Raw genomic sequence first — 23,444 nt, forward strand, 5'->3', positions numbered from 1 at the left:
TGTTGATGTGTTTTGCCACATGTCCGGACTAGTAGCTTCCACACAAATTTACACCAACCCGAGTTCCATCGTGGCCACAATGGAAGTCTGGTTTTAGTAGGTTAATTAACATTATTCCAACTTAATCCAAATCAATATCTTAATTCAACCAGTAAACAACCTTCCCTTAAGCATAACATACCCCTGTGCCACGTACAGACGGTCTGCTGGGACCTGCAAGGTGTCTCACCTGCGGGACAGCAGCTACAGCCACCTGGTTGCAACAACATTTAATCAACATAAACAAACAATATAAAAGTAAAACAATTACAACAAATAGAATTAAACCTTCCACCAATGAAGTTCCTATTGAACCTAGCCATTCAGTGGCTCCGCTCCACAAAGTGAATGATGGGGGTTGCTTAAGTTTTTCTACCTCCTTTTGGATATGCTCCGCTAAGTGGGTAATTTCTTCGGAGCTATCTGGGATATACGTGCAACGCTCAGTTCCGAGTAGGGCGCAAGTACCTCCCTTTTCAGCCAGGATGTAATCCAGGGCCAGTCTATTCTGTAGGGCTACTGTGCGGATTGCTACCATTTCTGCATTGATTTTAACTAGGGCCTCTGAGGTATCTTTGGCTACCCGTTCCACAACGGATGCCATGTTGTTGGATTCCCTTGCCAATCTGGCGGTCCCATACCTGGGGATCAGAATGGCAAAGAACCTCTCTGTTTCTGTGATAGCTCTCTTAGGACAGTGTAAATGTTCCGACGTGACTTTATATGATACATATAAGGCACAATGTAGGTTAAATAGCAGGATCCTGTCCAATTCTGGGGCAGCCAAGGGTAGGCCTTGTGGCCACACACCCAATAGGTGCCATTATCGGCAATGAAGGTTGGCTGTTTCTTTGTCAGCAACACTCCGGGGCCTGTCCAGGCTTTTCCATCTGTTTTATTCAGAATCCCCGTTACATTAAAAAATCCCACATCGGCCCAGTTTGGACGGTTCCGTGGCTTGATTACATTATAATTCCGGGAGCAGTTACTATACCCCAGATTTTGGCCTCCTTTGATGTTTCTAATCAGACAGACCGATTTCCCCTGGTCTTCCTATTCCCGTTGTTATTAGTGATAACAAAAAATGGGGGCCGTTTGGAATTATTGTAGCACAGTTGGTATCCCCCTTCAAAGGTAATCAGATTGTAACCTGCTGACTTCCATTTACGTGCCCAGTTTTCCATATCCTGAAACGCATTGCCTGTTTTGTTTTGATTAATTATCCACTCAGCCATTTCCGAGATATTCAAGGGAACTGGCCACAAGGGAATCCCTCCCTTTGAGTGAATAGGAATATGCGCACACACCCAACAACTAGAAATATTACCTTGTTTGGCATAAATGTATGACATATATAAAAAGGTATTTACATGTAATTCCCTTGCTACCCTACTATTTCCCTTTGGTGCAGAGGGTCGGCTAGTAAGTAGGCCTATGCCTAGAATACCTACAATCAGTAATACAGTAAATTTATACATTTTGGCAAAAAGTAATTGTCCTTATTAGATTTCAGCTACAGTTACGGGTGCTCGTTTAATGTGTGAAGTGTGGATCCAGGCTTTCTTTCCTTGGACTTTAACAGCTGCCTGGGTGGTCAATAACACTTGATAAGGTCCCTCCCACTTGGCACCCAAAGGTTCTTTATGCAACTTTTTCACATACACCCAGACTCCCGGGATGATGTCGTGTCCTCCTTCGGGTGGATTACCCCAAGCTGCCGATACCTGTCGGGAAACAGAACTAATAGCATTGGTTAGGTTCTGACAGTATGATAACAAAGTGTCACTCATTAAGTGAACATCAGCTTTCCGTAAATCGATAGTTCCTGGCAGCGACATGGGTCTTCCTGTTATAATTTCAAATGGGCTTAGACCTGTAGTTCTGTTTGGGGTTGCCCTAATGCTACATAGCACTATTGGTAGTGCCTGGGGCCATGGTGTTCCTTCTTGGTGATATTTGGCAAGCTGTTGTTTCAGAGTTCGATTCATTCGCTCTACTTGTCCTGATGATTGTGGATGATAAGGACAGTGTAAATCCCACGTAATGTTCAGTAACCTACAGACTTCTTGGCAGACAGCACCTGTGAAGTGTGTTCCCTGATCTGAGTCAATGCTACTCGGGACTCCCCATCGGGGAATGTAATCCTTACACAAGACCTTTGCAGTGTGATTGGCTGTGGCTCTTTTAGTTGGGACAGCTTCTACCCATCTGGAGAATCTGTTGACCATGACAAGAATGTTAGTGTATCCTTGGCATGAAGGAAGAGATATATAATCAACCTGCAGATGCTGGAATGGTCCGACAGGGGCAGGGGGCCTCAGTTGGGGCATTACCGTGATGGGTCCAGAATTATTTTTCTGGCAGACCACACAGCGGTCTGCTACCAGCTGGGCATGTTTTTTAAATCCCCGACCCCACCAACTTTTCTGGAAACGTGCTGTCATCTGTTGTGAGGCCAAGTGTCCCCACGAGTGGATCTGTTGGGCTAAAAAAGCCATAAGCGCTTGTGGCGCGACTGGCTTGTCGGTAACTCTTTGTCTCCAGACACCATCTTCACATAGCTTAATTCTTGCCTCGATCCATGTCCATTTTTCCTCTCGGGAGCACTCGTCTTGCATTGTTTGAAGGTCTTGTGTCAGAGTCCTGAGTGCTTTCAATTTGCACATCTGTGTTGGTTCTTCTGGGGGAATGTCCTGTGAGGCGGCATCTTTAGCTGCCTAGTCGGCTAGGGCATTTCCCTGTGCTTCTGTGGTATTTTCCTTGCTATGGGCCTTACACTTCAGGATGGACACTTCCTGAGGTAATTGTATGGCCTCCAGTAAGCCTCGGACTTCTTTTCCATTTCGGATAGGTGTACCAGCAGCCGTGAGGAATCCTCTTTTCCGCCATAACAGACCAAAGTCGTGAGTGACTCCAAAAGCAAAATGCGAATCTGTGTAGACATTAGCTGTCTGTCCTTCTGCTGTTCGACATGCTTCTGACAGGGCCTGTAACTTGGCCTGTTGTGCTGACGTTCCTGAGGGTAAACATCCTTTTGCCACTATGTCATATAAGGTTGTAACTGCCTATCCTGCTTTTCTGGTACCATTGTCAACAAAGGAGGAACCATCTGTAAACAGGATGAGGTCTGGGTCGTGCAGAGGCTCCTCTGCTGCTAAGGCTGCTTCTTTTAAAATCTCCACGCAGTCATGCTCTTCACATTCTCCCCCCTCTTGCTCCCTCGATTCTGACATCGGGAGCATAGTGTGGGATTAACCGGGCTGGCCTGGACGATATGGAGATTAGAAGCTTCCAAAACTGCTGTCCAGTGGGTCCATCTAGCTGGCGTCACCTGAGACATTCTATTCATAGACAGCAAAGCATGTACGGTGTGGGGACACTTGACAATCAGCTTTTGGTCGAGGACTAGACCCGCAGTGGTCATTACCGCTCGACATGTAGCTTCCATGGCCCTTGGGCATCCGAGGGCTACCGCATCCAGTTTTGCCGAATAATAGCCAATAGGTCTTTGCCGATCCCCATGTTCTTGTGTCAGTATAGCTGTCATATATCCTTCTTTCTCATGGACAAACAGGGTAAATGGCTTACCACTGTCGGGGATTCCCAGAGCCGGTGCCGAACACAAAGCCTTTTTCAAACTCGGGAAGGCCTCTTGCTGTTCCTTAGTGAGGGTGATGGCTTCTTTAGAGGCACATTTCCCCTTTAAGATATCATTCAATGGCTGAGCAAGCTTTGTGAAGGAGTCAATCCAATTTCTGTTAAAGTTACACAATCCCAAAAAAGACCTTAGTTCCTGAATAGTGGTGGGTTTTTTAGCAGCCTGAATGGCTGCAGTTCCATCCTGGGTAAGTTCTCTCTTTCCTTGTGAAATCTCTTGTCCCAGGTATACAACCTCTTCTTGGGATATTTGTGTTTTGTCGATGCTGGCTTTATGTCCTTTCAGCCAAAGGTGGTCCAGCAAAGCTCGTAAATCTTGTTCATGCTGTTCTTCCGTGTTTGAAGCTAACATATATATTCTACATATTGGATGACAGGGGAGGTAATTCTCGCAAATGGCTTTGTAAAGCCATGTGGAATACCGTAGGGCTGTTGTGGAAACCCTGCAGTAACCGGGTCCAAGTATACTGTTGTCCTTGGACAGTGAAAGCAAACTACTGTTGAACCTCCGGTGCCAGAGGCACCAACCAAATACCGTTGGCCATATCTATAACCGAGAAATATTTATGTTCCGGTTTGAGGGCATTAAAAATGGTGGAGGGATCTGTGACCAAAGGAGCGTTTTGATCAATACACTGGTTAGCTTTCCTATAATCGACAGTCAAACGCCAAGTCTCATTAGATTTCTGTACCGGCCACACAGGGCTATTGGAGGAGCTATGCGTTTTAATAAGCACCCCTTGTTTCTCCAATTGCTGAATAACCGGTAAGATTCCCGCGATGGCAGTTGGACTGATGGGATACTGTTTAGTGCATGGAGGCTTGGTCCCGGTAAATGACGCAGGCTCCATCTGGAGTAGGCCACAATCGTTCTTATCTTTAGCCCATATTGGGTGTTCCTTCAATTCTTCTTTCTTCAAAGTTCTAATTGACCATGTCACCCGACCATCCTCAAAATGCAACGATGAATCTACTTGGATTAGAATGTCCATTCCCAAAAGGGGTTGATCTACTGGGCCTATCCAGACCGACGTGGCTAGTTCATGTGGACTCAGCCCTAAAAGTACCGGTGTTGTCCTTTTTTAATTTCCATTTTATGGCCCCCAACTCCATAGGCTGTACGTGCCCTACCATCCAACGGCAAAAAGTCTCCATATTGTAGGGGTAAGCATGTTAATTCCGCCCCTGTGTCTAAAAGACAGTCCACATCCTTATCGCCCACCCTCACAGTTATATATAGCCCATCTCCCCTTTGTTGTATTAGTGCGAGGAGGTGGACCAGGGTGAGCTCGAGTTGTTTTTTGCTATTCCAAGTAACTCCTCCTGTTGTTGTATTGTCAGTCGCTTAAATGCTTCTATGAGGTCCTTATCTTGTGACAAGCCTGGTTTGTTGGCTGAATTGTATCCCTGGCTCCGTTCTCTTCCCCGGCCACGACCTTGCTGTTTTGCCCTGCACGTCTTGGCCCAGTGACCTTCTTTCCCACAATAATGACATTTTCCGGGTAATTTTCCTAATGACTGTTTATCGGAATCCTGGGATTTCCATCCCATAGCCTGTACAGCTCTGACTTTAGCTCCCATATCCTGACCTAATTGGTTACATCGATCCATCAATGCTGCAAATGTAGTTCCTCTACCTTCCCAGTCTGGTAACACTACCTTAAGTATTTTGGACAGTTCGGGCTTTAGACCTGCCACGAAAGCTGCTTTCAGGGGTCCAAACACTTGTTCATCCATTTTCTCATCCGTATTATTCATACCTGAATGTTCTAGCCACGTGCATCTAAACCGCTCGTCGTACTCCAGGACCTCCTCTGTTCCTTTCTGTTGGCAGGCTGCAATTTTTCCCCAGTCTGTCTTAGCTGGACTGAAGGTTTACAGCCAGTGTTTAATTGCCTCCCATCCTGCGTTTAATTCTTGCTCATCCTGCCCCAAAGCTTCTTCTACCTTGTCGTGCAATTTTCTTGTGTTTTTGGCACCATTATGGTCAAAATTTGCACTCCGTCCCAGTGATGAAGTTGATATATATTTCTTAAGCGGTCCAATTGGTCTCACGTTTTCATTCCCCCTTTCTTTGGATTGGGCAATTCCTTGGACCATTTATCAATTTTCTCTGGGTCTGCCGGATCATAAAATAAGTATTCTGCATACACCCTTTTCCTCGTTTTTTTGGTTCCGCCCTCATCCGCAGTCTCTCCCGATTTGACTACAACTCGTCTTTTTTTAAATGGGGCAAAGCGCACCCCTAATTCTTCATCCTCCGACCCTGTATCATCGGAGGACTCGGAATCCGTATCTATTCCTCAGTCGTGTCTTCGGGTTTGCGCTTTTAATTTATCCAAACATGGGTACCCTGGGAATTGACCGATACATTTTCCTTTTCCTATTATTGTCTCTTGACCTAATGATTTTTTCCATTCTTTAATTTCACCTTTAAGATCTTTAACTTCCGCTTCTGACTTTTCAAGTTCAAATCTTTTCTGTCGTAGCTGTGCACAAACAGCTTGCAATTGGTCCTTTGTGTTGGTCAGTTCTCGATCATGTTGGGAACGCATTATAATTTCATTCCACTTTCGAATCTGTCCCATAACGGCGAGGGACCATCTAATTCGCTCTTTATTTTTCATACGGGTCGTTTTTCCCCAGACCCTTTTAATCTCGTCCAAGGACCATTGTCCTTTGGAGGTTCCGTACTTTTGTTCAATCTTAATACAGGTTTTAGATAAGTTGAATTGTTGCTCTATGTATTCTTTCAACTGTTCGAGGATTTCATCTATCGAAACCTCAGGTGGTGCCCGCCCGCCTTTAACAGTTGTAGGAAATTCTTTGCTCTTATCTCCTGCCATAATACTGATTTCTTTACTGGGGTCTCGAGTCGTAGGCTTTCCAGCCGATCAGTGGGTCGGTGATTAATTAACTAACACACCGCCGAAGTTAGACATCTATGGGACCTCGAGCCGACTACCAACCGGAGGGTTCGCAAACCGGAGGCTTTCAGAATCACGTAGAAGGAGAGGCGAATTTAGACTTTTGACTGAGGACTTTTATAAAGAGGAGTCCTTACCTCAGTATCTGGGTCCGATATCCAAAATTCAGTTTCTTCCCTCAGCGATCGTGTTCGTGACGCCAAAATTGTTAGATCTCTTAATTTCCAATGAAATACGAACTCCGGTTATAGTTTTAATGTAACTTTATTCTGGCAGTAGCAACAAGCTCTTGGCTTTAAGCCAGGCCTTTGTCCTTCTGAGACCACATGGCCAAAATGGCTGTACTTATACCTGCTTGAATTTACAGAAAAGAACTCTCCTTCTTTGACCTTATTGGCTCAATTGATAGTCTTTTAACCTTTAATTCGCTCGCTACCCAAGGTCCTAAAATGTTAAGTTAATTGGTGACTTAATTGGTCTCTGTTCTTTCAAAACTGCAGCCAGGCTGCAGAGCTTGAATTCTCTATCAGAAGGTTGTAAGTGGATACAGAGAGAATGTTTCAAACATGGAGAAGAGCATAATTAGACTCATCAATATAAAATAGTCACCAATAAATCCAATAGGGAATTCAGAAGAAACTTCTTTACCCAAAGAGTGGTGAGAATGTGGAACTCGCTACCACAGGTTTAGTTGAAGCGAATAGTAGAGATGCATTTAATAGGAGGCTGGACAAGCATATGAGGGAGAAGGGAGTCGAGGGTTATGCTGATAGATTTAGATGAGGAAAGATGGGAGGAGGCTCGAGTGGAGCATAAATGCCGGCGTGGGCTGAATGGCCTGTTTCTGTGCCGTATATCCTATGTAATCCTATCTTTTGCCTTCCTGCTGTGCTACAGCTACTAGAACCTGCATTTAGAACCATGCAAGTAGACAGTACCAAGTATACTATCTCACTCCACCTCCTCACTGGTCACTGAAAATTCAAATGATGAAAGTGTTGAGATAATTGTCTCTTTCTAACATTAAATGATAGTGGCCCAGTGGATGTTCTGGGCACTTTAAAAATGTTCAAGTTAAAATTTAAATATATATACTTTGCACTCCATTTCAATTGTATATTACAACCAGTGCAAAGCCCAAGATGTCTTGGGGTATGTTTTTAGAGGGTATCTCACACGAGACATTGTTTTGGCTGCAGTTATTCTGTGATTCTTGTGTCACTGGGAATCCAAAACTACCTTGCAGCAACGTAACATAAGGTGTAATCATCTTGGTGTCCATATTTTATCATGTTAATTAATTAATGCAATGGTCATACTTTCTGTTGTAGGTATCAAAACTTTGAAAACATGTTTTGTTAAACATGTGGAGAGTAATGCTGGTTGTAAACTGTGGCCCTTGCATGTCTACAAAAATCCCTGCTAGTTGCAGATTGATTACATTTCCTGACACCTGGATTTGCAGTTCAGAACAAAGTTCAGAATGCTGTAAATTTTGTATTATAGATGAAATAAAAAGAAAGGCTTGTATCGATAGAGCACCTTTCCTGGCCACTGCATGTCCCAAAGCGTTTTACAGCCAGTGAAGTACTTTTTGCAGTGTTTTCACTGTTGTAATGTGGGAAATGCGGCAACCAATTCATGCACAGCAGCTCCCACAAACAACAATGTGATGACCAGATATGTTGATTGAGGGATAAATATTGTCCAGAACATTGGGGATAACTCTCCTGCTCTTCTTTGAAATAGTGCCATGGGATCTTTTACATCCACCTGAGGGAGCAGACGGGGTCTGGGTTTAACGTCTCATTTGAAAGACGGCACCTCCGACAGTGCAGCACTCCCTCAGTACTGCACTGGAATATTAAACAAATTTATTTTACCTGTTGCTGCACAACAGGTGTCATTGATGTCTGACTTGTGATGAATGCAAATAGTGGCCAAATTGGAAGGGCTGTTGAGAGTGGTGCAAAACCTGTGTCCATAATAAAGAAGCTAACTTTTCAAAAAACACTTTAGGAATGAGAGATTTTTTGTTAAGAAAGAAAATGGATTGAAACTGAAGTGCTTGTTCTATAGAGGCAGGCTTATTGCAAACTGCAAAAATCTCCAAGTACTGTTTTGCCACAGATGTGAATGAGGAGGAAATGTCGTTATTACAGTGTGGTTTGGTGTTGGATGTTTTTGACACAAATGTATGCAGGAAATCTTGTGCGGTGTTTACGCTGCAAATGTGTTGGCTTTGTGATTCATAGTAAATATATCTGTTGATCAGATTTTTAGATGTAGATAAAGCATACAATTCAATATTGCCTTTTTGACTTGGAGCAATCAAAATAAAAATTCTTCATTGAACTCTTGCAAAGCGACTATTGTATGGCATTTTACCGTTCAAATCTCTTCAAATAGTTCCTAAACTTGGTTCATATCAAGAAACCACTGTTTCCATGCAATGGGTTGTAGAACAGCATTTGAGCAATTATGTACATGAGCATTTTTCTGAACGATTTTATGTTTGTAACCGTGCATAGTATACGGCAGGAAATAAAGACCAGATGATAACTACCTACAAGATTTCTGCTACTTTACAGAACAAATGGTGGCATCTTAATTTCTATGGGGGAAAAGCTCTGATTTTCTTTCTTGACTAAAACCATTGATAACCAAGATAGTATTTCTATGTCTAGATGTGCCTATTAATGAAAGAAAGGAAATAACATATTTATATTGTGCTTTTCATGGCCTCAATATGTCCCAATGCTCTTTAGAGCTAATAAAGTACTTTTGAAGTGTAATCACTGTTGTAAAGTAAGAAATGCAGCAACAATTTGCACACCATGTCCCACAAACAGCAATGTAATAAACGACTAGATAAGCTCTCTTTAGATCAGCCATGATCTTATTAAATGGCAGAGCAGGCTCAAGGGGCCAAATGGCCTACTCCTGCTCCTATTTCTTATGTTCTTTAGGATTAGTTGAGGGATAAATGTTGACCATGACACTGGGAGTATTCCCCTGATCATCTTTGAATAATGTCATGGGATCGTGTATGTTATGTATGAATAAAGAGTCTGACTAGATACTGTGAGCTCAAAGTAAAGTGTGACCGTAGTCTTTTATTGCAGGTCTCCAGAGTGCCTCTCTAGCCTGTGAGGCCTCAAGTACCAGTGCTCCCAAGGGATTGTGGGATCCCTTGGGACTCCAAGGGATGAGCCCTCTGGTGGCTACACAAGGTATATACAGGTTTACACATATATAACAGTGTAGTCGGAGTCTCAGTTTAACATCTCATCCAAAAGACAGCACCTCCAGCAGTGCAGCACTCCCTTGGTACTGCACTGAAGTGCCAGCCTTGATTATGCGCTGAAGCCTCTGGGTTAGGGCTTGGACCCACAACATTCTGTCTCTGAGGTGAAAGGTGCTACCACTGAGCAAAGGCTGACACTTAATGCCTACTGTAACAGTTATTCAGTTTTTATTTGAAGTACTTAAAATGTGAAAGCTTTGTTTACTTACTTTAGCATGACAATCTTAGAGTATAATAGGATATCTATGCTTTTGAACAACTGATGGAACTGGTTATCAAGCTGATCAGGTTAATGTGCTAATCCCTGCTGCTGTAAATCCAGGCTCCATGAAATTCGCAACATGTGATTATGTGGAGTCACCACAGTTTCCTACATCATTCTCAACAGGGCAGTGTGGTGTCTCTTCCCCATCCCCCCCTGGCCCCCTTGCTGATGCATTGGAATATATGGTTGAGTTTGCATATGTATATTTTTGCTTGGGTGAATGTCAAATCTGCAATACATAGTTGTGTGTGTGTATATAACGTTGGATATTGGCAAGCATTGGTTATGGCCATTGTAGCAATGTTCTGACTGAACAGTGCAGCTATCTGTTAAGAAAAGTGCAGACTGTAGCAAATGAAGACAGGAGACTTCTGAGCTGAGTGAGTTAGATGGTGAGGAAAACTGAGATGAAGCTTAAAAGGATGGCAAAGAAAGGGAAAATGCAAATAATCAGACAAAAAAGAAACTGAAGTAAATCTTGTAAATAACTTTTTCTGAAACGAGCGAAAGTAAAAGCAAATTTAGAGTAACTTGAAAGACAGTGTCAGAATACTCTGCATCTAGGATCTTGGTTTGAACCAGGCTCTAACGGATGGTATAAAAGTATTTCTCCCTCTAACAATTGAAGAATTTGAATAGTCTCAAGACAGTTCTTTTGAGTTCCAGAAGTTTACAACACACGAGAACCATTTGGTTTATCATGTCTATACCAGCTCTTGGCTGGAGCAATCCAAAACCTAATCGTACTACCCTGCTGCCTTCCAAAATATTTGTATCTTCCTCTCCAAATATTTAGCGAATGCTCCCTTAAAATATGCATTGGTCTCTGCCTCAACCATTCCCCATGGAAAGCTCTTACTGGCAATGATTCCACAACCTAAAATTTCACAAAACTTAGCACGACTTGACTGATCAGAGATGCTGCCTTGAAAATTGGAATGTGTATGATCAATGATTTTAAGAAACTTTCCCTTGTATTGGCCTAAACAATTAACAGCAGTGGCTGTTTAGGTGAAATGACCATTGCTAAATCTCCAATCTGATTAAAATATCAGACTGGTGCCAGGTAGAGGGAATGGTTCAGGATTTTAGTGTTGGCTTATGTCTGATGATGAATTGTAATTCCTGCCCAATAGTGCCACGCTGTTCAGAGGGATTGTGGATTACATCTAATAATGAAGGGATTTGTTTCTCCTGTGAGGCCAAACATTTACTCAGTCACAAGGTACATATCTGCAGAATTATTGAGGTCTGGTAGCCTAAAAAATGAAGTTTTGAAATAATCATGGATGAAATTATAATGGATAGTACATTAAGCAGAACATATTTATACCTTTTTTATTAAGTTTAAGGTTTTTATTTTTTGCTTCTCTGTTCTTGATCTCATTATTTCACTGGTCATATTGGTAACCTACTCCCAGATCTCCAGTGTTCCTTTGAAACTGGTTGATGCATGAGAATGGCTTGAAATTGAAATTACGTTCATGCTGCCTCTAGAAGTGTCTAACTTCCACTCAGTGTGGCTGCAGTTAGGAGCTTAAGTTGCAGAGGATCGCCACACGAAACCTGCATTCTACCATTCTGAAATAAACACGCAACAATGCATTATACCACTGTGCCACTTTTTTCATTGGTGCTGCCTTCCCATCTTTCATGGTTCCCACGTTACACATTCATCTGTCTGATATAGTTCCTGTAACTAGCCATTAAGTGGACAAGGGTGATGACTTCCTGCTTCCATGCACTTCCTTTTGCTCTTAAATAGGAAATTAACTTGAGTTGTAGGCATAAGCTTGTGTTCAATTTCAACTGTTTTTTTAATTCAATAGGGGCAGGGGAAGTAAAATAAGGTAACTGGCAGCAACCTGGGGAAATATTTTATCAAGTACATGCCAAACTATTTTATCATGTACTTTAAATTTACATTTAGAAATGTATCTTCTACAAATTAATTTATCAAATGAGCTTTGAATTACTGTCCCAAACACAGCTTTGAGAGGTAATCAATATTATTAAAAACATTTGTGTATAAATACCTGTAAAATACTTGTATTCATTTTATTGCCAAAATTAGGTCACTCTTCCATCATCAGTGGGATGATTTAACTGATAACATGATCCAGAGCAAGAAATGGCAATTCAGCCCATTAAGCTCTTTTCATCCAGAACTCAGTTTAAGATTTGCCACTGCATCCTAATGATCCCTCTTCAATCTGAAATGATAAATTCCTTCACTCTACCTGTTAAAGGCCCAAAAAAATCCAACAATCCTATTAATTGCTTTAATTCTCAAAACACCTCCTCCACAGCTGTCAATCTAGTTCCTTAAAATGCAAATTGAATGCAAATCAACTACCTTCACTGGGAGTCTGTTTCATTAATGCTAATAAAATTAACAAATCACAGTTTTGGCTTGACCCTGGGCTTTAAAGGAATGGTATACCTAACATTTTGATGCTGTTTAATTTAAAATGTACAAGTTACAAATAGAGTAGGAATTTAAATTACAAAATGTATTTCTGAGGCAATAGCATTATAAACTATGATTGGCACGAGATTTATTTTAACCTCTGATGTTGCAGTTTCCTCCCATTATCACTATAGGCAAGTACACGGGCTCCTTCCTGAGGCATGAACAAGATTGGAAACTAGCTGTTTGGGAACTACAAATGCAGTCCCAAGTCCTGTCACTCTTGCACATGTCATTGGTTTACTGAACTTAAAGAAAGGTAACTTCAATGGTATGAGACGTGAATTGGCTAGGATAGACTGGCGAATGATACTTAAAGGGTTGATGGTGGATAGGCAATGGCAGACATTTAAAGATCACATGAATGAACTTCAACAATTGTACATCCCTGTCTGGTGTAAAAATAAAACAGGGAAGGTGGCTCAGCTGTGGCTTACAAGGGAAATTAGGGATAGTGTTAAATCCAAGGAAGAGGCCAGAAAAAGCAGCAAACCTGAGGACTGGGAGAAAGTTAGAATTCAGCAGAGGAGGACAAAGGGTTTAATTAGGAGGGGGAAAATAAGAGTGAGAGTAAGCTTGCAGGGACCATAAAAACTGACTGCAAAAGCATCTATAGATATGTGAAGAGAAAAAGATTAGTGAAGACAAATGTAGGTCCCTTACCGTCAGAATCAGGTGAATTTATAATGGGCAACAAAGAAATGGCAGACCAATTGAACAAATACTTTGGTTCTGTCTTCACTAAGGAAGACACAAATAACCTTCCGGATATACTAGGGGTTCGAGGGTCTAGCGAGAAGGAGCAACTGAAGGAAATTCTTATTAGTCAGGAAATTGTGTTCGGGAAATTGATGGGATTGAAGGCCGATAAATCCCCAGGGCCTGATAGGCTGCATCCCAAAGTACTTAAGGAAGTGGCCCTAGAAATAGTGGATGCATTGGTGGTCATTTTCCAACATTCTATAGACTCTGGATCAGTTTCTATGGATTGGAGGGTAGCTAATGTAACCCCACTTTTTAAAAAAAAAAAGAGGGACAGAGAAAACAGGGAATTGTAGACTGGTTAGCCTGACATCAGTAGTGGGGAAAATATTGCAATCGATTATTAAAGATGTAATAGCAGTGCATTTGGAAAGCAGTGACAGGATTGGTCCAAGTCAGCATGGATATATGAAAGGGAAATCATACTTGACTAATCGTCTAGAATTTTTTGAGGATGTAACTAGTAGAGTGGACAAGGGAGAACCAGTGGATGGTGGTGTATTTGGACTTTCAAAGGCTTTTGACAAGATCCCACACAAGAGATTAGTGTGCAAAATTAAAGCACATGGTATTGGGGCTAATGTATTGACGTGGATAGAGAACTGGTTGGCAGACAGGAAGCAAAGAGTAGGAATAAATGGGTCTTTTTCAGAATGACAGGCACTGACTAGTGGAGTACCACAGGATTCAGTGCTGGGACCCCAGCTATTTACAATATATATTAATGATTTGGATGAAGGAATTGAATGTAATATCTCGAAGTTTACAGATGACACTAAGCTGGGTGGCAGTGTGAGCTGTGAGGAGGATGCTAAGAGGCTGCAGGGTGACTTGGACAGGTTCGGTGAGTGGGCAAATGCATGGCAGATGCAGTATACTGTAGATAAATGTGAGGTTATCCACTTTGGTGGCAAAAACAGGGAGGCAGAATATTATCTGAATGGTGACAGATTAGGAAAAGGGGAGGTGCAACGAGACCTGGGTGTCATGGTACATAAGTCATTGAAAGTTGGCATGCAGGTACAGCAGGTGGTGAAGAAAGCAAATGGCATGTTGGCCTTCATAGCGAGGGGATTTGAGTGTAGGAACAGGGAGGTTTTCCTGCAGTTACACAGGGCCTTGGTGAGGCCACACCTTGAATATTGTGTACAGTTTTGGTCTCCTAATCTGAGGAAGGATATTCTTGCATTGAGGGAGTGCAGCGAAGGTTCACCAGACTGATTCCCGGGATGGCAGGATGACATATTAAGAATCGACTAGGCTTATATTCACTGGAATTTAGAAGAATGAGAAGGGATCTCATAGAAACATATAAAATTCTGATGGGTTTAGACAGGTTAGATGCAGGAAGAATGTTCCTGATGTTGGGGAAGTCCAGAACCAGGGGTCACAGTCTTAAGATAAGGGGTAAGCCATTTAGGACCGAGATGAGGAGAATCTTCTTCACTCAGAGGATTGTGAAGCTGTGGAATTCTCTACCACAGAAAGTTGTTGAGGCCAGTTCGTTAGATATATTCAAAGGGGAGTTAGATGTGGCCCTTATGGCTAAAGGAATCAAGGGGTATGGAGAGAAAGCAGGAATGGGGTACTGAAGCTGCATGATAATATTGAATGGTGGCACAGGCTCTTAAGTGCCGAATGGCCTACTCCTGCACCTATTTTCTATGTTCTATGTTTCTATGAATATGCAGAATTTTGCACTGGTGGTGATATTTTATGAAGGGGTGTACATGAATGCGTAAAAAGTATTTTATGCATTCAGTGTAATTCTAATCCTTGTAGACCAATAGAGTAATTCATACCACACCTGTTCAACAAAGTGAGACGTGCTCGGTCAGTAAAGTACAAGATTACACCTAGACTAGCACGAGTTATTGATGTTTTTGCCAGGAACACAAATTGCTTTTGCACCTCAATATGTACACAATAGCAGTGACAAAATTTCACGAAACCACTTCTCCAGCCTGCAGAACTCTATGCGACAGTATTGTAGCCTGCAACTCTGTCCCTTTTATGCAGAGTTAAACAAAACTTGTCGAACTAGGATTGCTGAAGCATGCATTGGGTAAATCTGGTTTCCATTGCCCATTGGTACCTTAGTACAATTTTTCCTATCAAGGGGCTCAATTTCCCCGGGTCATTTCTGCTGTTTTTTTTGGCACGCGGCATTTTTTTCTGGCATAATTATTTAATTCAAAGTTTCCCCTTGGAATCTGCGCCGGCATAACTGCTTTTAGTTATGATTTTTCTAGGTTAGGTTTTTTTTGACATCATGGGGTGGCGTTCCCTCATGTCTGCGCCAGTTTTCAGCATTTTTCACAGTTTGCCCCAAATTTTTTTATCCTGGGTCGACTTATCTGGCCGCTCTCGCAAAACCTTCTGGTGAGTTAACAGAAAGCAGCGCACATTGAAAAATCGGCGCTGAAAGACGCTATTGTTTTTCAGCAAAGTTTTTAGAGGGAGCCTCTAACATTTGAAATACCAATAATAAAGTTTAACTTTTCTCCCCTTTCAACGGAGTACATGGAAGTTTCTTGGATTTCTGAAGTTTTTATTTTTTTAAAACTCGCGCACCACCACCAAATGTCTTCAAGCAGGGCTGGAGTGGGGGGGTTGTAGCGTCGGCCGTCAGAATCGGCCCCCTGCCCGGACACTGGCTCGGCGGTGGGGAAGTGGGGTGGGGGGAGGTGGCGATCGGATGGCTTCTGCACTAGTCACAAGACGGCAATGAGTTGGGGGGGAGGGGAAAGAAAGAGAAGTCCATCCATACAGACCTTGGGGAGAGAACAAAGAACCTGTCCTGCCTGTTGTGTTAATAATGGAACAAATAATGAGTGATTCAGATTTAATGTAAAATATATTTTATTCAAAAGTTTAACAAACAGTTCTTTGTACTTAACTTTAATAAAATTATTCTTGTATCAAACTTTAAAGTTTTCAGTTACGATCACTTGTTCTTGGTGACTCAACCACCCCTACCCCCAGACGGTGGCACAATGTTTCTGGGGTTGGTACCAAGCTTATTCTTTCTAAGATCTCTGGTAGTGCGCATCTGTTTCGGGAGCGGGGTGGCAGGCAGCAATGTGGAGGGCCCGGCTTGGGGCTCTTCAGAGGCTGGTGTGGGGATTGGAGTGGAAGTTGCAGTTGATTCTGTCAATGGGCGCATGGTCTGGGTGTGTTCTCTTGCAGCAGCGAACTCCAACATGCCGTCCCTCATGCGCCCTGACAGTGTCTCAACGACCTGCAATATTCCCTCCCTCATGTTGAGCAAAATTGTCTCAACTACCTGTGACATTCCCTCCATCATGTTCAGTGATAGTGTTTTCACCATCTCTGACATTCCCTCCGTGATGTTCACTGTCAGCGCATCACCTCCCTGTGACATTCCCTCCCTCATGATCACTGACATCGTTCCCATTTCTCGTGAGATTGCTGTTACTTCTCCCGACTGTCCCGCTACCTTATCACCCACCCCACTGATGGTATGGTGTCTGGGAGTGATTGTGTAAAGTCAATGCTCTCCCCACTCATTGCCATCATCTGTACTACATCTGTTAGATCCTGCATCCCAGGAAAGCGCAGTCGAGCTCTCCTTCCCCCTCCTCCCCACGGGTGTGGCTCGCACCCCACCACTGGGACCCACAGCCTCGGACGGTAGGAAACCATGGAATGTCCCACCAACACGCAAACCACTAGTCATAGAAGTAGCTGGCGCCTCAATGGGTGGTACCTGCACTGCCACCAAAGTCAGAAACAGTGGGGCTTCATACATAGAAACATAGAAACATAGAAAATAGGTGCAGGAGTAGGCCATTTGTCCCTTCGAGCCTGCACCACCATTCAATAAGATCATGGCTGATCATTCACCTCAGTACCCCTTTCCTGCTTTCTCTCCATAACTCTTGATCCCTTTAGCCGTAAAGGCCACATCTAATCCCTCTTGAATATATCCAACAAACTGGAATCAACAAGTCTCTGCGGTAGGGAATTCCACAGGTTAACAACTCTGAGTGAAGAAGTTTCTCTTCATCTTAGTCCTAAATGGCATACCCCTTATCCTTAGACTGTGTCCCCTGGTTCTGGACTTCCCCAACATCGGGAACATTTTTCCTGCATCTAACCTGTCCAGTCCCGTCATAATTTTATGTTTCTATGAGATCCCCTCTCATCCTTCTAAACTCCAGTGAATAAAGGCCCAGTCAATCCAGTCTCTCCTCCATATGTCAGTCCAGCCATCCCGGGAATCAGTCTGGTGAACCTTCGCTGCACTCCCTAAATAGCAAGAACGTCCTTCCTCAGATTAGGAGACCAAAACTGAATACAATATTCCAGGTGAGGCCTCACCAAGGCCCTGTACAACTGCAGTAAGATCTCCCTGCTCCCATACTCAAAACCCTTAGCTATGTAGGCCAACATACCATTTGCTGCCTTCACTGCCTGCTGTACCTGCATGCCAACTTTCAATGACTGATGTACCATGACACCCAGGTCTCGTTGCACCTCCCCTTTTCCTAATCTGCCGCCATTCAGATAATATTGTGTCTTCGCGTTTTTGCCCCCAAAGTAGATAACCTCACATTTATCCACATTATACTGCATCTGCCATGCATTTGCCACTCACCTAACCTGTCCAAGTCACCCTGCAGCCTCCTAGCGTCCCCCTCACAGCTCGCATCACCACCCAGTTTAGTATCATCTGCAAACTTGGAGCTATTACACTCAATTCCTTCATCCAAATCGTTAATGTATATTGTAAAGAGCTGGGGTCCCAGCACTGAGCCCTGCAGCACTCCACTAGTCACAACCTGCCATTCTGAAAAGGACCAGTTTATCCCGACTCTCTGCTTCCTGTCTGCCAACCAGTTCCCTATCCACGTCAGTATATTACCCCCAATACTTTGCGCTTTGATTTTGCACACCATTCTCTTGTGTGGGACCGCGTCAAAACTATGCAGTGTGGGACTAGAGTCATATATAGGTCTGAGCAAGAAAGGATGATAGGCTCGGTTCTCTAATAAGCATTCATGAACCATTTTCATGAAGTTTTTGAGGTTATTATTCTGGTACTAGCCTACAAATGACCAGATTTAATAAATTAAATGACAACTTGCCATGGTGGAATTTGAACTTTGAACCTCACAATCCAGTTCCATGCCACTGGGCTACCCCTACCCTTTAATCATACCTATTGGCTCTCTTCTTCAATTTGTTTCTAATTTATTTCTTCATCTCTATCCATGCGTCCTGAAACATGAAGTAGTCTGCATTTTAATGGTATACTTATTCTGCACATCTGCAACCTCTTTAAAAACATCCCTTTAAGTGCAGTTCTGTGTATCAAAATACCTAATCTCAACAAACTCACTTCTCATCTTCTAAAATCTACCCTATATCAAGCTGGTGCCCTTGTTTTTGTACTAACTTTTCCCCTTTTTATTTGGACCTTAAACTTCATATTATGGTCACTACACCAGAGGTGCTCACTCACATTTAACCCATCTACCTGATTTTTTTTTTAAACCCATAAATCAATCTCGCAAGCCTCTCCCCTTGGGGAAGGAGTCCTACAACATTTTTGGAATTTCTTCACTTCTCCATTTACTCCCTCCTTGTCCCAATCAATAAGTGGGTAATTTCAATCTTCTAGAACAATAATTGTGTTATTCCTACTTATCCCCCTAATCTGTCGACGCATTTCCTCTCCCATTTCCATACCACAATTAGAGGATCTGTAGTACAACCCCATGAATGCAACAAATTTTTTTTAAATTTAGAACTTAAAAAAAATATTCAGAGATGAGTGCATGCATTTTGTAAAATTTCTATAGTTTGGTAATGTAGTACTTAAAAAAAACAAAAAACTGGCACATTGATATTTCTGGTACGGGCTTTGGGGAGGGTCAGGCTAATTTGGCAGCATCCCTCAGGTTCAAAGGTCAAAGATGTGTGCATAGAGAGGTCTTGGGTCACTACTAATATGTGGTGTTTTAGGGACCCAATCAAACAGATAAAGGGGTGCTGGTTAACTTGCAGCTGTGTTTTACATGGTCCATCTTACCTCCTTGGGAGCCAGTCAGTGCTATGAAGGCTTCCAGGAAAGAGCTCAATGTGTAGTCAGAGTACATATATTACCTTTTCTGACAGGAAAATATCCCAGCTTGTTGTGCACTTTGGCATGGGGAAGGGAATGCATATACATGCAGCTAATAAAGATAGATGCATGAGCTTACATGTTGCCGGTGTGAAGTGGTTCTCCATTGGGTAGGCCCTATAGCCATAGACCTGTCCCGACAGGAATTGTGAGCCCAATCATGCTGTTTGACAGTTGAATGCAGAGGCACAGCCAGAATATTTGTACCATTTCATCTTTCTTACTGCAGTCCCATTAACAAGTATGGAAATGTGTTTGCGGAGAATGGGATGGTCATCTCACAGAAGAGCTTTTGCAATGTGGCTATGTTCTAGAGGAAGTATTCACTTTGGACGTAGTGGTATTGGTTATTTGGGCTGTTATAATTTGTCTGCTGGCCGATGAAAAAGGATAATCTGACCCCCCTGCTGAGGAGCTAACTTAGCCTGGTGATGCCTTTCTTGTGCAAGGCTCAGAGTTCACCCATGACAAATTTGAGAGTATGCCATTGTACCAGAGGACCAATAAATAAACAGTATTTTGAGGGATATACAGGCCTTGTTGAAGGCTGATAGTATTTTTTAAACTTACACAAGTAGCGTACTCTGAAGTAACACACTGGTGGTAAAATGCTCACATATGCTGAAAGCCAGTGTACTCAATTGTTATATAGTTTCAACTGTACAGTCAAAGTATCCATGGTGATACTAAAGTTACAGAAAATTCAGCAGTTAGTTGACGTGACTTACTATGGTTAAAAAAGACACATTTATATCGTGCCTTTCACGATCTCAGGATGTTCCAAAGTGATTTACAGCCAATTAAATACTTTTTGAAGTGTAGTCACTGTTGTAATGTAGGAAACACAGCAGCCAATTTGCACACAGCAAGATCCTACAGACAGCAATGTGATGACCAGAGAGTCTGTTTTAGTGATGTTGGTTGAGGGATGAATATTGGCCAGGACACCAGTGAGAACTCCCCTGCTCTTTTATTTGCACTTGAAAGGACAGACAAGGCCTCAGTTTAACGGTTCCTTCAAAAGACAACACCTCAGACAATACAGCATTGCCACAGTACTGCACTGGAATGTCAGCCGAGATTTTGTGCTCATGTTTCTGGAGTTGGACTTCAACCCAAAACCTTCTTGCTCAGAGGCGAGAGTGCTACCAGAGTCTCAGCGTTACAGCAAGTACCAACAGCTGTTCTGCACACGAGTATGGTGGTTTCTTTGTTCCAACTGCCAACAACATGCACAAAAGGTTAGCACACCTTTTTGTATTCCATGTAAAAATGAATATTTCCCGATTATGTAACCAAAGGGTACCAAATTATAATCATCCCACTAAGTCAGTTACATGGCTGATAACTTGTTCTCCATGTTTGAAAATGCTGACCCATGCGGAGACATTTCCACAGACAATGGCTGCCACCAATTACCTTTCCCAAGTGGTCATGCATCATGTGTGAGCCTACTGTTATGTCTGTAATGCACTTATGAATGACTCCACGAGGCAATGTGTTGTACTCAAACTGTAGTGACCTTGGTCTTTTATTCGTAATTCTAGAGTGAGGCACAAGCATGGTGGGCAGCCTTTTATACTGGGCCCTGCACACCTATACAGGTGACCCTCAGGTCTCCCACCGCAGTGCCCTCTGGTGGACAGCCTCTGCCACAGGGGCAGGAAACCCCAGTCTCCACCAGTTGCACCTTCCAGTGGTGCCAGCATAGTATATACACAGCGTAAACCTGATTGATAGTACATCAGGTAACAAGTCTCCATCTTATGCAACTATACAGTGACTACGCAGAGTATATCTATAGTCTGCATATATAACACCTACACAATTAGCACTGGTCAGACAGAAAATCACCTGGGGCAGGGGGGTGGGGGGAGGGGAGAGAAAGAGGAGAAGAGTGAAAGAGGAAGAGGGCAAGAGTTGAAAAGATGGAGATCATTTAGAGCACAAAGAAAATTGTATAATTAAAATCTTATGATCTATTAATTTTATGTTGTGGACTATCGGTTTTAAGTAATGTTTTGTGCAGAGGCATTAACAATGTTCAGGTGGTTTTAACTCTTACATTTGAACACTAGTGGTCACTGGCCATACATGGGCTCAATTTTGCCCAATTTGGTTTTCTGGCATATTGCCAGAGTTCCGCCTATTTATGGAGGCCAGAAACGCGCCAGAAATATTTTACCGAAGTTTCACCGATGTATAATTCAAATTTGGCGCCACGCAATGTGTCCATCACCTCGGGGGCGTGGACTCTGCTGTCTGCACCGAAAAAAATAATGCCACACCTTCTGCGCATGCGCGAAAAAAAAGTGACTTTTTGACGTTATTTCAATGGACGCGCATGCGCAGCACAGGGTTGATAATCGGTCATTTTTAAAGAGTCAGTTGTGTGTGAGAGAAGGAGTACTGTGTGAGAGCATTGGAAAAATCGAATCTGCAGCAATGCAAAATGCAACGTGGTGCAAAGACCAAGAATTTGTTACAGGATGAAGTGGAGGCACTAGTTACTGTTAATGAGACCAGATGGCAGGAGCTGAACACCAGCTGAGGTAACACAAAAGTTCCACCCAAGGCAATAAAGAAACACTGGAACCAAGTTGCATTGCTGGAGGCCAGTGTAAAAAGAAGTGGCAGGATCTTGGTCAAATAGTTAGTGTAAGTAATATTTTCATTAATTCAATGGAATTGCAATTGTAAATGTGACCTGCTGTATATGTCCCACTCAGCAGAAAGACACCCTCTCTAAAAAGTTGCATTTTCATCTTTGCAGAGGAAGGTGGCACATAACAAAAGGGAAAGAACTCAAAAACAAGGAGGCCTGGTAATTCTGCAGCCACTGACACCCTTGGAAGAGAGGGTCGCTGCTTTGATGGATCCTGCCTGGAGAAAAACAATCACCACTGCACAAGCTGGGCCCACACTCTAGGGAGAGGGCAAGTCCTGCAAATTCCAGTCAGGCTTTGCTTAATGTTAAGTACTGCATGGGCTAGCCATGCTTCGGTTCCTAGGGATGTTTCTGTCAGCTACGCTTCAGTTGATGCAATGTTCTATCATTTATCGTGGTCCTTCAAATCAGCCTGCTGCTCGTGCTGTGAGAGCCTACTCATGTCACCCACCCTGCCCCCTCCTCTGCTGCTAACCATTTGTCTGTGTTCTGTTATATTTTGCCAAACTTGAGGCCAACCCCGACGATGCAGATGATGATTCAGACGAGGACGAGTCTGAAGAGGAGAACAATACCACCCTCCAGAACAAGAGAATGGGGGTGAGGGGGAGGGGGAGGGGATGGAGATGAATGGCGGCAGATTAGGAAAAGGGGAGGTGTAACGAGACCTGGGTGTCATGGTACATCAGTCATTGAAAGTTGGCATGCAGGTACAGCAGGCAGTGAAGGAAGCAAATGGAATGATCAGCCGTGATCTTATTGAATGGTGGTGCAGGCTCGAGGGGCCGAATAGCCTAGTCCTGCACCTATTTTCTAAGATAACTCTTAATGGCCTTGGAGAAACTAGAGAAATTAGTTGAGCTAAAGGAGCACAAAGTGCTGGGGCCTGACTGGATACATGCAAGCTTCCGGAGGGAAATGGGGGAAGAAATAGCAGAGGCCCGAGAAATTATATTTGAGTTCAGTTGCATGTCAGAGGACTGAAGAGTGGCCAATATGGGCCCTATTTTCAAGAACTGAAACTGAGCTAAGCAGGGTAATTACAGATCAGTTAGTTTAGCATCTGTGGTAGGGAACATTCTGAAATCTTTTATTTAAAAAAAAAAAAAAAAAATTTCAGAAAGGAAGATTGTGCTTGACAAATCTGATCATTCTTTGAGGAGTTAAAAGAATGCAGTGGATGAGGTGTGTACGGCCT

At 43.0% G+C, this 23,444-nt stretch overlaps 1 protein-coding gene across 4 annotated transcripts in view; it reads left to right on the plus strand.

Moving 5' to 3' along the window:
- Positions 1-23,444, plus strand: part of LOC139265690 (E3 ubiquitin-protein ligase MARCHF3) — a 141,781-nt gene that overhangs the window by 25,590 nt on the left and 92,747 nt on the right. Inside the window, exon 1 of one of the 4 annotated variants that reach the window (XM_070882949.1) lies at positions 22,359-22,514. The exons of 2 other annotated variants lie outside the window; for them this stretch is intronic. The gene's annotated coding sequence lies outside the window, so the exon portion shown is untranslated. Of the gene's footprint in view, positions 1-22,358; positions 22,515-22,823; positions 22,847-23,444 lie in introns of those variants that run through there. One more of the 4 variants, XM_070882975.1, reaches the window with a different exon arrangement.

This window comes from Pristiophorus japonicus, chromosome 1 (genome assembly GCF_044704955.1).
Source record: "Pristiophorus japonicus isolate sPriJap1 chromosome 1, sPriJap1.hap1, whole genome shotgun sequence".
NCBI lineage: Eukaryota > Metazoa > Chordata > Chondrichthyes > Pristiophoridae > Pristiophorus > Pristiophorus japonicus.